The sequence below is a fragment of the Seriola lalandi genome, unplaced genomic scaffold, assembly GCF_002814215.2.
Source record: "Seriola lalandi dorsalis isolate HSWRI2012SDOR001 ecotype SW California unplaced genomic scaffold, Sedor1 jcf7180002054875, whole genome shotgun sequence".
In the NCBI taxonomy this organism is placed as follows: Eukaryota; Metazoa; Chordata; class Actinopteri; order Carangiformes; family Carangidae; genus Seriola; species Seriola lalandi.
The window spans coordinates 1,462,367-1,474,666 of NW_019525428.1; positions in this window are offsets into that span (position 1 = coordinate 1,462,367).

Below are 12,300 nucleotides of genomic sequence, written 5' to 3' on the forward strand. Positions count from 1 at the left end.
GCCCCCCCCCCCCCCCCCCCCGCTTTCTCTGCTGCATGTTGAAAGGACCTGTGGTAAACTTGAATCCTCCTTGAGTCGCAGCTTTAATGACAACCTTTTCTGTATCACTGCGCCGCGCCACCCTTGTTCCAGCCAACGCTGGAGTAAACAGTTACACCCAAAGAGGTCACTAGGTTCAGTATCAACCCAAACAAGAATACAAAGTTTAACACAAGACGTTCCAGTGAATCAAGATCTGTGGACGACCCTAACAAACGGACAGTGACAGAGAGAAGACATCGTTTCTGGAAATAGATGTTGCCGTTAAGTTTTTTTAATTGTCATTTTTAAATGCTGCAGAAATGTCAAAGACATCTCAAAACCTCAGCAAACGAAACAAAACATCTCTGCATGGGTAGATTCTTCTTAAAGTAAGAAAAAGAAAAAATATGCTTTTTCATCATTCAGGTGGACGAACCTTCTACTGGACTATTAAAGGATTTACAACCGTACACCTTGAACTTTGAAAAGTCTTAATCATGGAAGGTTTTCTTCTTGTCTTGGTCTAGCAGCAGCTGTTTGAACATTGCGTGGCAGGGCAGGATGGTGTTTGTGGCTCAGCAGGGTAGAAAAGGATCGGACTCGTAGGGTCGGTGGTATGAAACCCGGTCCTCCTCTCCACGCGTCGTCCTCGTTCCCCTTGTGGCTACCTAATCCATCACAGTCCTGTTCTTGCTGGTTTTCTTGTTTCTGTGGGATGTGATTTGCTTCCATTCAAAGTACATGACCCAACCATGCCCAAGGTTTTCTTTCTGAGTTTCTACCTGTTTTCTTCTCTGTCTGTCTGTCTGTCTGTCTGTCTCTCTGTCTGTCTGTCTGTCTGTCTGTCTGTTGTGGTAGTTAATGGAGAGGATGGCTTGGTCGAGTTTAAGTCTTCGGGCTGAATGCCTCTGGGTTTATCTGCTGTGGTCTGGGACATGATCCAATCAATGGGGAGTAGGAAGAAGATTGAAGGGAGGATGCCACCTTGTCTCGCTCCAGACTGAATGGGGAAATACTCAGAAAGGGTTTTGCCCAACTCTACATTCAAAGTGTTGATACAAGGCTCGGATTATGGGTCTGAACTTTGGAAGACTTCCCGAGCTTGAGCATGATTTTGTTACGGAAACTACAAAGCGATCTGTCCGTACGTATTTATATTCATGGAACTTTTCTCATTATTATTTTACGCCGTGAGTCCTGCTGTAGGAAAAGTTGTACAAGCTAAAGAACTTTGTCTCTATTTTCTCTATGATTTGTACAAGATGACAGATTTTTTTTTTCAAGGAAACTTGCCAGAAAATTATAAAAAAAAAAGAAAAAATAATTTTTACGCCAACATGGAGATCCAAATGCTGTTTCAAAGTCATTTCCATGTTACCAGGAATAAAATTCTGGGGAAGAAAAATTACAAAATCCTTCACTAATCAGTCAAATTTAATACACTGATCCCTAAAGATACTGGAGTCAGTCTTTAAAAACACATAAGAGTAGATTGTTGTTGCTAAAACCCCCAAATACCCAGAAAAACTACTGAAGTCGTGACCTCAGTGCGGGGTGAGGGGTTGTCAGCAAACTAAATGTGTACCTTGCAGCTGCACTTGTTAAAATAATAAAACAGAAAAAGTAGCAGCTACAATAAAAATGTGTTTCAGCTTCATCTCATGAAGGATCATTAGATGAGAAAGCCGAGTTTGTTTCAGGCCAAAGGTCTGCGGCTCAGGAGACTGCACTTCCCCTCCGTGATCTATAGTTCATAGATGTTCTGTCAGTCCCGCTCCACTCTCTTGTTTGAGAAGCAGCTTGTTGATGACTCGTGTGGTGTGTTTGCTTTGGGCAGACTTCACAGCGCTGCAGTACTTAGTGACTGGATTAGTGCATCAATTAGCAGCTATTGGATGCATAGAGCCATGCTGATTGATTTAGATGCTGTGGGAGCCATGTGCATGTTGTTTGCATGGGGACAACATCAACACATCTGAGTGAGAGAAAGACCGATAGTTTGCTCTTTCTGTTTCACTTAATCGCTGTTCATAATACATTTTTTGGAATGCCTGTTGTCAGTGGGAGCGGAAAACCTTTTAGTATTTAAGTCGACAGTGAAAAAATAAGCCTACTTGACATAGTTAACCTTCCTTGTAGTCATGGAATAAATGCAATAAAGTTATAAGAAGTAAAATATGAGTATTACAGAGGAAGACATGTACATAAGGCATATCTGTCAGCCATATAAACTCACTTAAGCACTGCATGACCAACTTTAGCTTTAAGCAGTGCGGGTGGTAACAGACTTCTCCGGGGGATTTACCGTAGCTTCGTGCGCTTGCTGCTGAAACTGTACAGACCTACGAACCCTCCTGTACAGACTCTCTGCCCCCAACACCTGCTGTACGTGCTGAACTGCCGCCCGCACGCCACAGAATACCAAAGAGAGCACCTGGGGGGGGCTTGCAAGATTGGTTCACGTACCAGAGTCTGACTACGCCCTTATTCGCCTGCTAGCCTGTGGATGCTATTCCTGCTAGCCTGTGGACTTTGGGGAAATGCTGCTGCAGTTCAGGTTGATGGTAACACAACTGTCAGTCCCTGTTACAGTTACAGTGTGTTGCATTTTGATTTTGCATATTATTTGTCTCCAGGTTATTTCTCATTTCTGCTACCGCCATGCTGAAACATACATACAAGTTGGTAGATTTTTGTGTATTTACTAAATACACTAAATGGTACAACACAATCATCAGGGTGGAGTGAAGTCAGTATTTGATTTGAAATTGGGACATATCTTGTGTTTATGGTATGTGCAATATGCTTTGTCGCACTTCTGTGCTGAAAAACTGGACACAAAACCCAGCTCCTTTAATAGATCCATAAGATTTATACTCTGATATAAAATACAAAATAAGCAGTTGGGTGTTTCTTTAACTGCATGTGTCACCCTGAATAGGTTAGTTAGGTTAGTTTGTCTGTTTTGTGAGTGGGTGTTCAAAGATTGAGGGTGGGAGATGTGTAAAGAACAAAGTTAAGTGTTGGTAAGCTCATAATGAACATTAACCCCCCCCCCCGTCACCTCTTTCCTCCAGACACTCCTCACTTTTCAGTATTAACACACACACACACTCACACACACACTCTCTCACACACACACACACTCACACACACACTCTCTCACACACACACACACACACTCTCACACTCTCACACACACACTCGCACACACACACACACACACACACACACACACACACACTCACACTCACACACACCCGTCCGGCCCTTATCAGTAACAGTGTGGGTGTCGATAAATAGAAGCATCCTCTGGGTCTTGTTATTTCCTCCGCTGCAATTAACGTTCCCATCTGCTAACCTGTGATTAACGGTGTTTACCGATATGCTGCGGCGTGTTCGACTGCTTGAGTCACAGAACACACCTTCCTCTCCATTTCCCAGCCCCTCCCACGTGCAGCTCACGCTGTCAACGGTGAATTTAACTAAACACTTCTCCTGGGAATCTCTCTTGCTTTGGCCCCCGGTGATGGAAAGCCGGTCAGTTATGATTATGCCCCATTGTTCTGCAGATACAGTATATCAGACCGATATTGATCCCTGAGTAGAGTTATAATGCAAACATGAATTTATATTATGTTAAACTATTATGTTGCTATGACGACAGTTAATTTCTCAAGATGAAGGCCACGTTTCCCACGGATCTGCCAGCGACAGGTTTGTGGAGGGATGTCTCGAAGCGTTGATGTGGGTTTATCACTTGTCGCCATCTTGGCAGATGCCAGAAAATTCTTGTTACTTAATCACTTAATATGATGAACTGATTCAGCGCCGTGACAGCATCGAAATTCTGTTGCCTCATCCCTCCATCTGTTTTCCTCTTCTTACCCATTGTGGCGACAGAGCCACATTCTGCTGGTCCTCCTGTCGGATTCTAAGGCCTCCCCAGATCGGACGTGTCCAATCAGAGGCTCGAACCGCATCAGCCACCCTGCGAAGGTGTCTGAGCATTACCCAACGCCCATTGTGGGCGATAGGTGAGGGCTGGAACATGTATCGCCTTTCACATCAAGAACTTCACTTTAGGCTCAGCTCTCTCTTCGCCGGCAGACGGGAGCAGCATCCACATCACTTACATCATGACGATGACGTCAAGGTATTTTCCTTTGGCGCAGCAGATCACTTCTTCTCAGATGTTCTTCTTCAGACCACTTAAGCAACTGTGAGGTCACCGAGGGCAGAAACAAGCACTTCTCAATCCGGTTATCCAAGTCGGATCTGAACATGTTTAGCGCCACTGCAGGTAAAACAGCAAAGGCATTAGCATGTATGAATCAGCATTCTGTGCTTCTTCTCTTTCACCTCGCAGTTTTTAGAGGTGATTACCTGGGCTCAATGCGGCAGTCATCGTTGTACACTGTTGCACACCTAGTTATTGAAGAACGGCAAGATTTTCAGGCATGTTTAGATTGTTAAAACTGGCTGGTTTTATTTGTCTGGTTTCAACTTTTGCAAAGACACGGCACGTTGACTCGTAGGAAAACACTGACGCAGTTCCTCCCCAGCCCGAAGTTTCTCCGATGCACAAAGAGCACTTTCAGTTTCAGATTTTGTGACAAATCACTGCATAAAGCTATCAGGCTCAGCGTGCAGGTGTTAATAGATGCTTTAATCATCGATTCATCAATTTTCATTTGTCTTGTAGGTGTTTTAATTATGCTGCCTGTTTCCCACTGAGTCTGGAAACAGTGTGAAGCGAACACGGAGGGAAAGTGAACCTCCAGCATTATAAAAGCCTCTTAAACAGACAGTCGTTCATATATAGCACTCAGGTAAATGAGCCTGCTCTCACAAATGCTGCTTGCTGAGCAGGAGGCTGTAAAACGGCAACATATCAGACAGGTTACTGCTGTAAAAGCTATTAATTAGAAAGAAATTGAACAGTTTTGTCGGTTCCCATGGTAACAAATTGCCTATTAGCCGCATAGGAAAATGTATTTGTGTGACATTCATCCACCCAGTCACAATAGGTTTATTACCTGAGGACTCCTTCACTGTTAAAATGATGAAGTCATACAGGACTAAAGTTTCATGTCGGTCTGGATGATGAAACCAACTGTGGTCTTTCTGTAAATGATGAATCCCGGGATAGAAAATGTGGCTTAATAAATGCAAATTTCACTGAGACGATCCGACTGAAAAAATCCTGACAGTTCTTATGAGAACAAATCATCCAAGGAGACATTGAAATTTAGATTAAAATTTAAAAGATAGTAAGATTAATTTCAGAAGCTAAACCCCAAAATAGTATCAGGATTTGTGAAACCCTTCTAAACAGGTCATGCTGCCTTTTGTTGAACCTTTTGTCCAGCTTGCATTGTGAATGTTACACACTTTTTAAATATATATTATTATATATATTATGGCTAACGTGTTAGCAAACAGTTTCCTGTTTTCACACCCAGCAGTTACAAAGCAACATGGGCTAATGATTTTGACTCGTGTCTGCGTCCACCGGAGAAATACATGTCCAAATATTCACTGGTCTCCACAACATCTCCTCAGAAAAATGTCTGGTTCCTTAGCAGCTAAATGCTCCACTGTGTTGAGCATGTTACTCTTTCTACTGTGGGTTTTTTTGAGCTTCGTCTGCGGCTGCTGGAAACCACGGGGATAGGAGCTGCGAGACTGAACCAAACACAGTAAAATTGTGCAACGAGCGACACATTTCAATTAATCAATTCGATTCATTTTTTCCTTTGTTAATGTAATAACATTAATAAGGGCAGAAGGAAAGACTGTGGCCGACGCCTCCCTCCCCGGACACAAACTGCGAGTCACTGCGGTCGATCAGGATCAAAACCTCACAACACGAGAGCAGCTTCTTCCTGACTGTAGTTGGCCTCATCAACGAGACCCCACTGTCACCTCTGCACATTTCTCATGCATATTTTTGTTTTTCATACTGTAACTATTGTAAATTCTCTAATTTATATTGCACATTGTACATATGCGTATTACATTTAAAAACTATAAAGATTTCCACATTTTTATTGTAAATATTTTATGGAAACAAAACACTAAAGCAAATTCCTCGTATGTGAAAACCTACTTGGTAAACAACCTGATTCTGATTCTTAAGAAAAATAATAAAAAAACTATCGCCTCATGTTTATATATTATTTTTGTGAAAGATATAAGCTCCATCTTTAAAAATTCAAGTGTATTACTACTATTTCTTTTTTAAAGCCACATAAAACACTATTTTCTCAGTAATGTGTTCATCAATAACATCAATTAATAAGTCTCATCACGACATACTTTCCACATATTCAATCTTTATATCTATTTTCCCTCAAGAGAATTTCAAATAAGACAGAATCAGAAAGACAGATCATAATATGATTTTGGAGTCGAATCAAAACAGGAAACAGCAAAAACAAAAGTCCTCTTATGTTGATGTTTGTGTAAAACTTGAGAATGTGAAGAGCATTTTTAAAACAAATGGCTCTGATGTTTGTATGAGTAGATTCATTTGTGACTGTGAGTGCAAAACATAAGCACTTTAAAAGAGAAAATACAGAAGAGCTCGAGCGCTGCTTGCAGCTCGGTTGGCTTTTGAAGCACATGGTCGTAGCGCTGACACCAACACAGCGCTCCTCAAGGCCGCTGGTTTTTCTCTGCTTTTCATTGAAAATTGATTGAGAAATTCCGCAAGAGCGCCGTCATCGATCGGACGCTAATTATTGTGGGTGAGAAAAGGCAAACATTCCAAGCCGGCAGTCACAGATTGAAGTCAGCTATCTGCGCAATTAACACCACGGTGGACACACAATAGCCTGCGTGAAGAAGTATCCTTTTGTAGGTGTTGGGCTATTTTCCTGCGAGTGCTGTGTAGGAACCTGATTCCCTTTTGTAAAGAGGACTTGTTTACAAAGCTCAGTCCTCCTTTCTTTCACTCATGACATCTGAAACAAGGTCAGCATAATAGATGAGACAAACATTTATAATGAAGACATAGGGTTACCTTGAAAATCCACTTTTAGTTGAGGGAAAATTGTTCACACACGAAACATTTGGACACACAAACATCCACACTGGTTTTGTGTATTGTGTGTCCCAAATTAGGGAGTGTCGTCTCGGAAGGCCACAGCCTTAGACGTATTGTTGGGAGGACTGAAGGCCGCCGGGTTGAAGCTGCACCTCACCCACAACTCACACCTGGTATAAACGCATCTTTACATCACTGCAATGTCCTGCGCTTCCAACACATTGTCTCCTGCCTCGCCCTCAATCTGATGATGATCCTTCTCCGGGATGAACTCCGAACCTCGGCTTTTAAGTCATCGTGGACAATAAGTCCTTCATCCGCTCATAGAAATGGGAACTTGAACATCTGGAATTTGTCAACTGTGTCTCTTGTTGCTGCTTTGTACCTTAGCACAACTAAGTTGGGATGGGTTCATCCAGGAAAGCTGCTACATTAACATTAACTTCGATGGCTGACGGGAAAATGAGGGAAAATGGAGAGAGGGGGTTAACAGAGTGAAAGTTGCTTCCTTCATGTTTTTTACTTATTTTTCAGAGAGATGTTTGAAATCTTTAACTCCCACTTCTATCTACTACGTTTGAAACGGCAGACATGGTTTCCAGGTTTCCATTTCAATAACAAAACTCATTTTTACCGACATAATAAATCCTAAAGCCCAAACTGAGTGGAAATCTGCCCAATGGATGATCCCGTCTCATTCGCCCAATCACAACGACCACCCTCACAGACTCGCGGACTTTGAGGGCTGTCCCACTGTCAAATCATCAGGTGCATTAGAGATCTGTAGCAGACCTTTATGCATACTTTAAGTAAGATTTTTGCATTTACCATGGTTACCAGGGGTAACGAGGCTCTCCACTCAGGACCTGCCCCTCCAGGAGGAGAGCAGGAAGCTGGCCCCCGGGTTTATTCCCTATCTCCAAGGTTATTCACCTTCGCCGTCCCTGATCTCTGAGGATCCACCTTGACATTCCACATCTCTCTGCTGAAGCCTGTCAAGGAGAGCTCACTGTTTTCCCTGAGCTCCAGGTAAACTACCTGAACTTGATTGTGTTTGTTGTCGTGCTTTTGGGTTCAACCCTCTCTCCAGGATGAAACGGACCTGTCCCATTTTAAACCGGCTTTTTTTTTTTCCCTTTGCTGAGTGTCCACAGGGACTGCAGCACCCAGTGGACTGTCAGTAGGTGGAATGTAGGACATTCAGACTCGGCTTCAGCGGGCCCAGTAAAGGGTTTCTAGGTCGTGTTCATAATCAATTTTTCTATAAATGCGGAGCTCCACTGAGGTTCATTCTGCACATCACTGAATACATATGTGCATGCAGACATGACCTTATATGACACGCCATCGAAGCACTGCTCTCTAATTTATCAAGAGTTTCGAAATGGTTCACAAACTTATAGTTTCTTTTCTTTTTTTTCTTTATTTCATTTTTCCTAAAACATCTGGCCACTGTAGTTTTGGTAACAAGAGGAAATAGTGCATGTGTTGGGGACTATTTTGAGCGGCGCATTAATCCACATTTGGTGCTCTGGTGAGGATTTGAGGCAACAGGTCAGTGTGTGTACAGTGTGTGTTCATGGTAAAGAAGGAACGTGTCACAGAATAAGATTTTTGATATGCTGTTGACAATAAAAAAAACATACAGTACGGATAATATTGGATGTATTAAAGTTGAAGGTATATCACATTTCGTCATCCTTTTTTAATTTAAAACAACATCTTCAGATTTTTTAAATGTATTAGTGTATTATATAGTTTTTAATTATTAAAAAGAAGAGGAAAAAAAAGTCTTTGGGGAAATATGAGAAACGCTGTGTTGCGACTCAGCCGGGGGGGCGGGGCGTGTTGGTTTCTGTGTGTGACTGACAGCAGCGCCCCGACTGAGGAAGTAAACAAACCTGTGCTGCATGTTGCAGGCAGACGTTGTTAGTGCTGAACAGTAAGGAGCAAACCAACATCTAACTGGACCGAAGTGACATTTTCATGTTTGTTTACATGCTGTTTAATGTGCTGCAGAAGCTAATTAGCTATCTCACCTACAAACTGACATTAGCGGCGCACTTTTCCCCCTGGTGAATGTTTGTTTTTTGGCGGCTCGTTCAACAAGCTAAGGTTCAGGACGAGTTAGAGCGGGAAAGCTGTTGATGTTCGGCCGTGGCTGCTGTCTGCTCTGCACAGAATCACTGCTTTATGCATAAGGTTTGACTGGCTGCATCAGAGTAAGGTCTCTGATACAGGAACAGTATTACATCGAATTAATGTAGAACCAGGGGCACCACCAGGAAATGAAAAAAATTTAAATACAAATTTCTCCCATCTGGGTTTGTAACAGACAAAGATAAAAAGCTTTTTTTGACAGTAAAATTTTTTTTTTATTTTTAATGAGAAACCTGTGAGCCAAACCTTTTATTAATTACTTACTAACATATCATCAAGCCTGCACTTATTCGTGTTTTTCGGTTCTCAGTTTACACCAAACACAGCGGTCTCCACCAGTGGTGTGATGATTCACGGTTCACTCGCACTTCACTGTGACCAAATTACTGTCACTCACTCTGTGCTGTTTTTAAATTACAACTCCAAATGAGAGTGAGGTGTGTAACTGTGGCTTCATCAGTCTCAGATCAACACGTGAGATGGTATTTAGTACTTTATTTAAAGCGCCGTATTTTCTTCTTTTCCTGTGTTTTATTTGAAGTGTTGATCCATAAGAAGATACTGTATATTTGTGGTTTTAAGAGCCAAAAATCATCTCACTGTAGTTTTACACCTTGTGACGGTTTGTCAGTTTCTTGGACCCGAAGGCGGAAACAGACAGAGGTGAGGGGTGAAAAGTGGTTTTAATGAAAACAGCGATGAGGGAAGGGGAGGCTGGTGTGGGCCACAGACCGGCAGAGCGGGGCTGAGGGCAGAGGCAGAGTTCGGCTGGAGTGTGGAGGCCGGAGGATCTTCCGGTGAGGTGGTGTATCGGGCAGAGACTGGCTCGACAGCAAGTTAGCAAAACTTCCAAAGAACTACACTGAGCTCTGTGAAACCTCCCCGGGAGTTAAAGTGTCCGAGAGCAAACGACTGAACAATCTGCCGATGAGTGGAGGGTCCCTCTCCTCATGTTTTCTGAGTGATCCAGTAAAAAAAAAAAAAGCAGATTTCAGGTAAAAACACTCAGAGAAACCAAATCCTGCAAAGGTTTGGATGGTGGGTCCAGGTGGGCGGGGCTTGCTGACTGCTTTGTTGTGACATCACAAAGTTCCAGAAGTCCTGACGGCTGGTTTTAAGGCTCAGTTTCTGAATACAGGCTGTGTGCATTTCTCTGTGGACTGAGGCTTTGATACTTTCACAGTATTAATATAGAAGCTAGAGCTGATCTATAATCACACTACACATGGACACAGACCTTTAATAGGCTACTTTTATTCTACTTCTTGACAATGTCATAGATTTGTTTTCTGCCCCAGAGGGCGCTGAAGTGACTTATTACTGTTCTATAAATAATTTATCAACCATTAGTCATTATTCAAAACTGATAAACTCTTAATAAAGGATTAATTTCTAAAAAAGAAAATGGTAACCATCTCAGTTCACTCTGTTTGGCCTCATGTCTGTCTTGTGTCCTGGGATCACAGTGGACAAAAACATGTCCTTTGTTCACAGACTGTGGGTTGTCTGTGTTTAAGCAAGTGATGCTGTAATGATCGTATTCTCTAAATGACACGCACACACACACGCACACGCACACACACGCACACACACGCACACAGTGTAGATTTCAGTCGCTCGGCAGCTGTGGGAGCCGTCCTGCCTCGCTGTGCCAACAGTCAGTGTCATAGAGCGACAGCAGTTGTGGCTGGTTTTGAATTAAAACTATGGCTCGGGGCACTTCGTTAACTTATTATGGAGAACAGAGGCCCTCACCAATGCCCTCTCTCTCTCTCACACACACACACACACACACACACACACACACACACACTCCAACACGCACCCTCCTGTCTTTTGATAAAGCTTGTACCCTTGTCAACAAGCACACATTTTAATTAGTGTTGATTGTTGTTGGCATGTTCAATAGTTATTAATTAGAGCGGGGAGGGGCCGCAGTCTTGATTGCATGCCCGAAGCTGTGACGCATTGTGTTGTCTCACTCTCCAGAATAACAGAGAAGCTGTGAAAAATCAAGGTGGGAGGGGGTGGGAGGGGGAGTGGGGGCTGTAACACCTTTGATAATGTCTTCTTACCTAGAACATGTAAAATGTGTTACTCCTCATTTATTTTCAACCAGTGTAAAAATCACACAGTAATAACTCACTGACCAGCTCTTTAAAAGTAAAATAAAAAAGTGTTTGAGATTATTATTAGTAGTATTTTTAATTGAAACAAGAGTAAATATTGAAAAGCCCGACACACGACTTCAAACAGTTGCTGAAAGTGGGCGAACAGGAGAACCGGCACATTTCCTGTTGGCCTGAGGGTGGCTTCGGCGCGCACCGCGGACTGTCAACTTAACCAGCGCTAATAACGAGTTAACGAACCTCTTCCTTCACCTCACCTGCGTGTGGGTGACGCCACCTCGCTGAACTGTTGTGGCTGCAGTGTGTGTCCACACCGCTGCCGCCAGCCCAGTCTGTCCACATTAAGTTTGCCTTCGATAATCGATAAGCAATCAATAACGGTAACAATTATCCAGAGTCGCTGAGCAGTCGGAAAAGTGAAAAGTTCACAAAGCAGTCATGATTTTTGTTCAGAGAGAGAGAGAGAGAGAGAGAGAGAGAGAGAGAGAGAACACTGGAAAACTACTGCCCTTCACCGAATGTTCTGTATAATATATATTTATATATATTTTATATTATTGCCACAATATAAATATATATTATTATTCATTTTTTCCTTCAGTCACTGTATGTGCTGTTTTTAGTGGATTTATTATAATATTGTATTATTGGTTTTTTTGAGCCGTATCAGATGTTTTACTGACTGTTGAGAGAACCACCATCGTTATCAGTGGTTTCACTGTTGTTTGAATTCGTCGTTATTTTCTTGTTGAATTATTGTTTGGTTGCTAACGTTGCTCCATAACTGTAGAATGAGCTGCGTTAATAAGAAACTAAAAGGATGAGATGCTAACATGCTCCACGGCGCTCAGGTGAGGTGCGGAGTCGGTGGGTTTTGTCACTGCGAGCGAAAACTTTCGTATCACATAATTTGCTCCATATGGTTCATATATAAATATC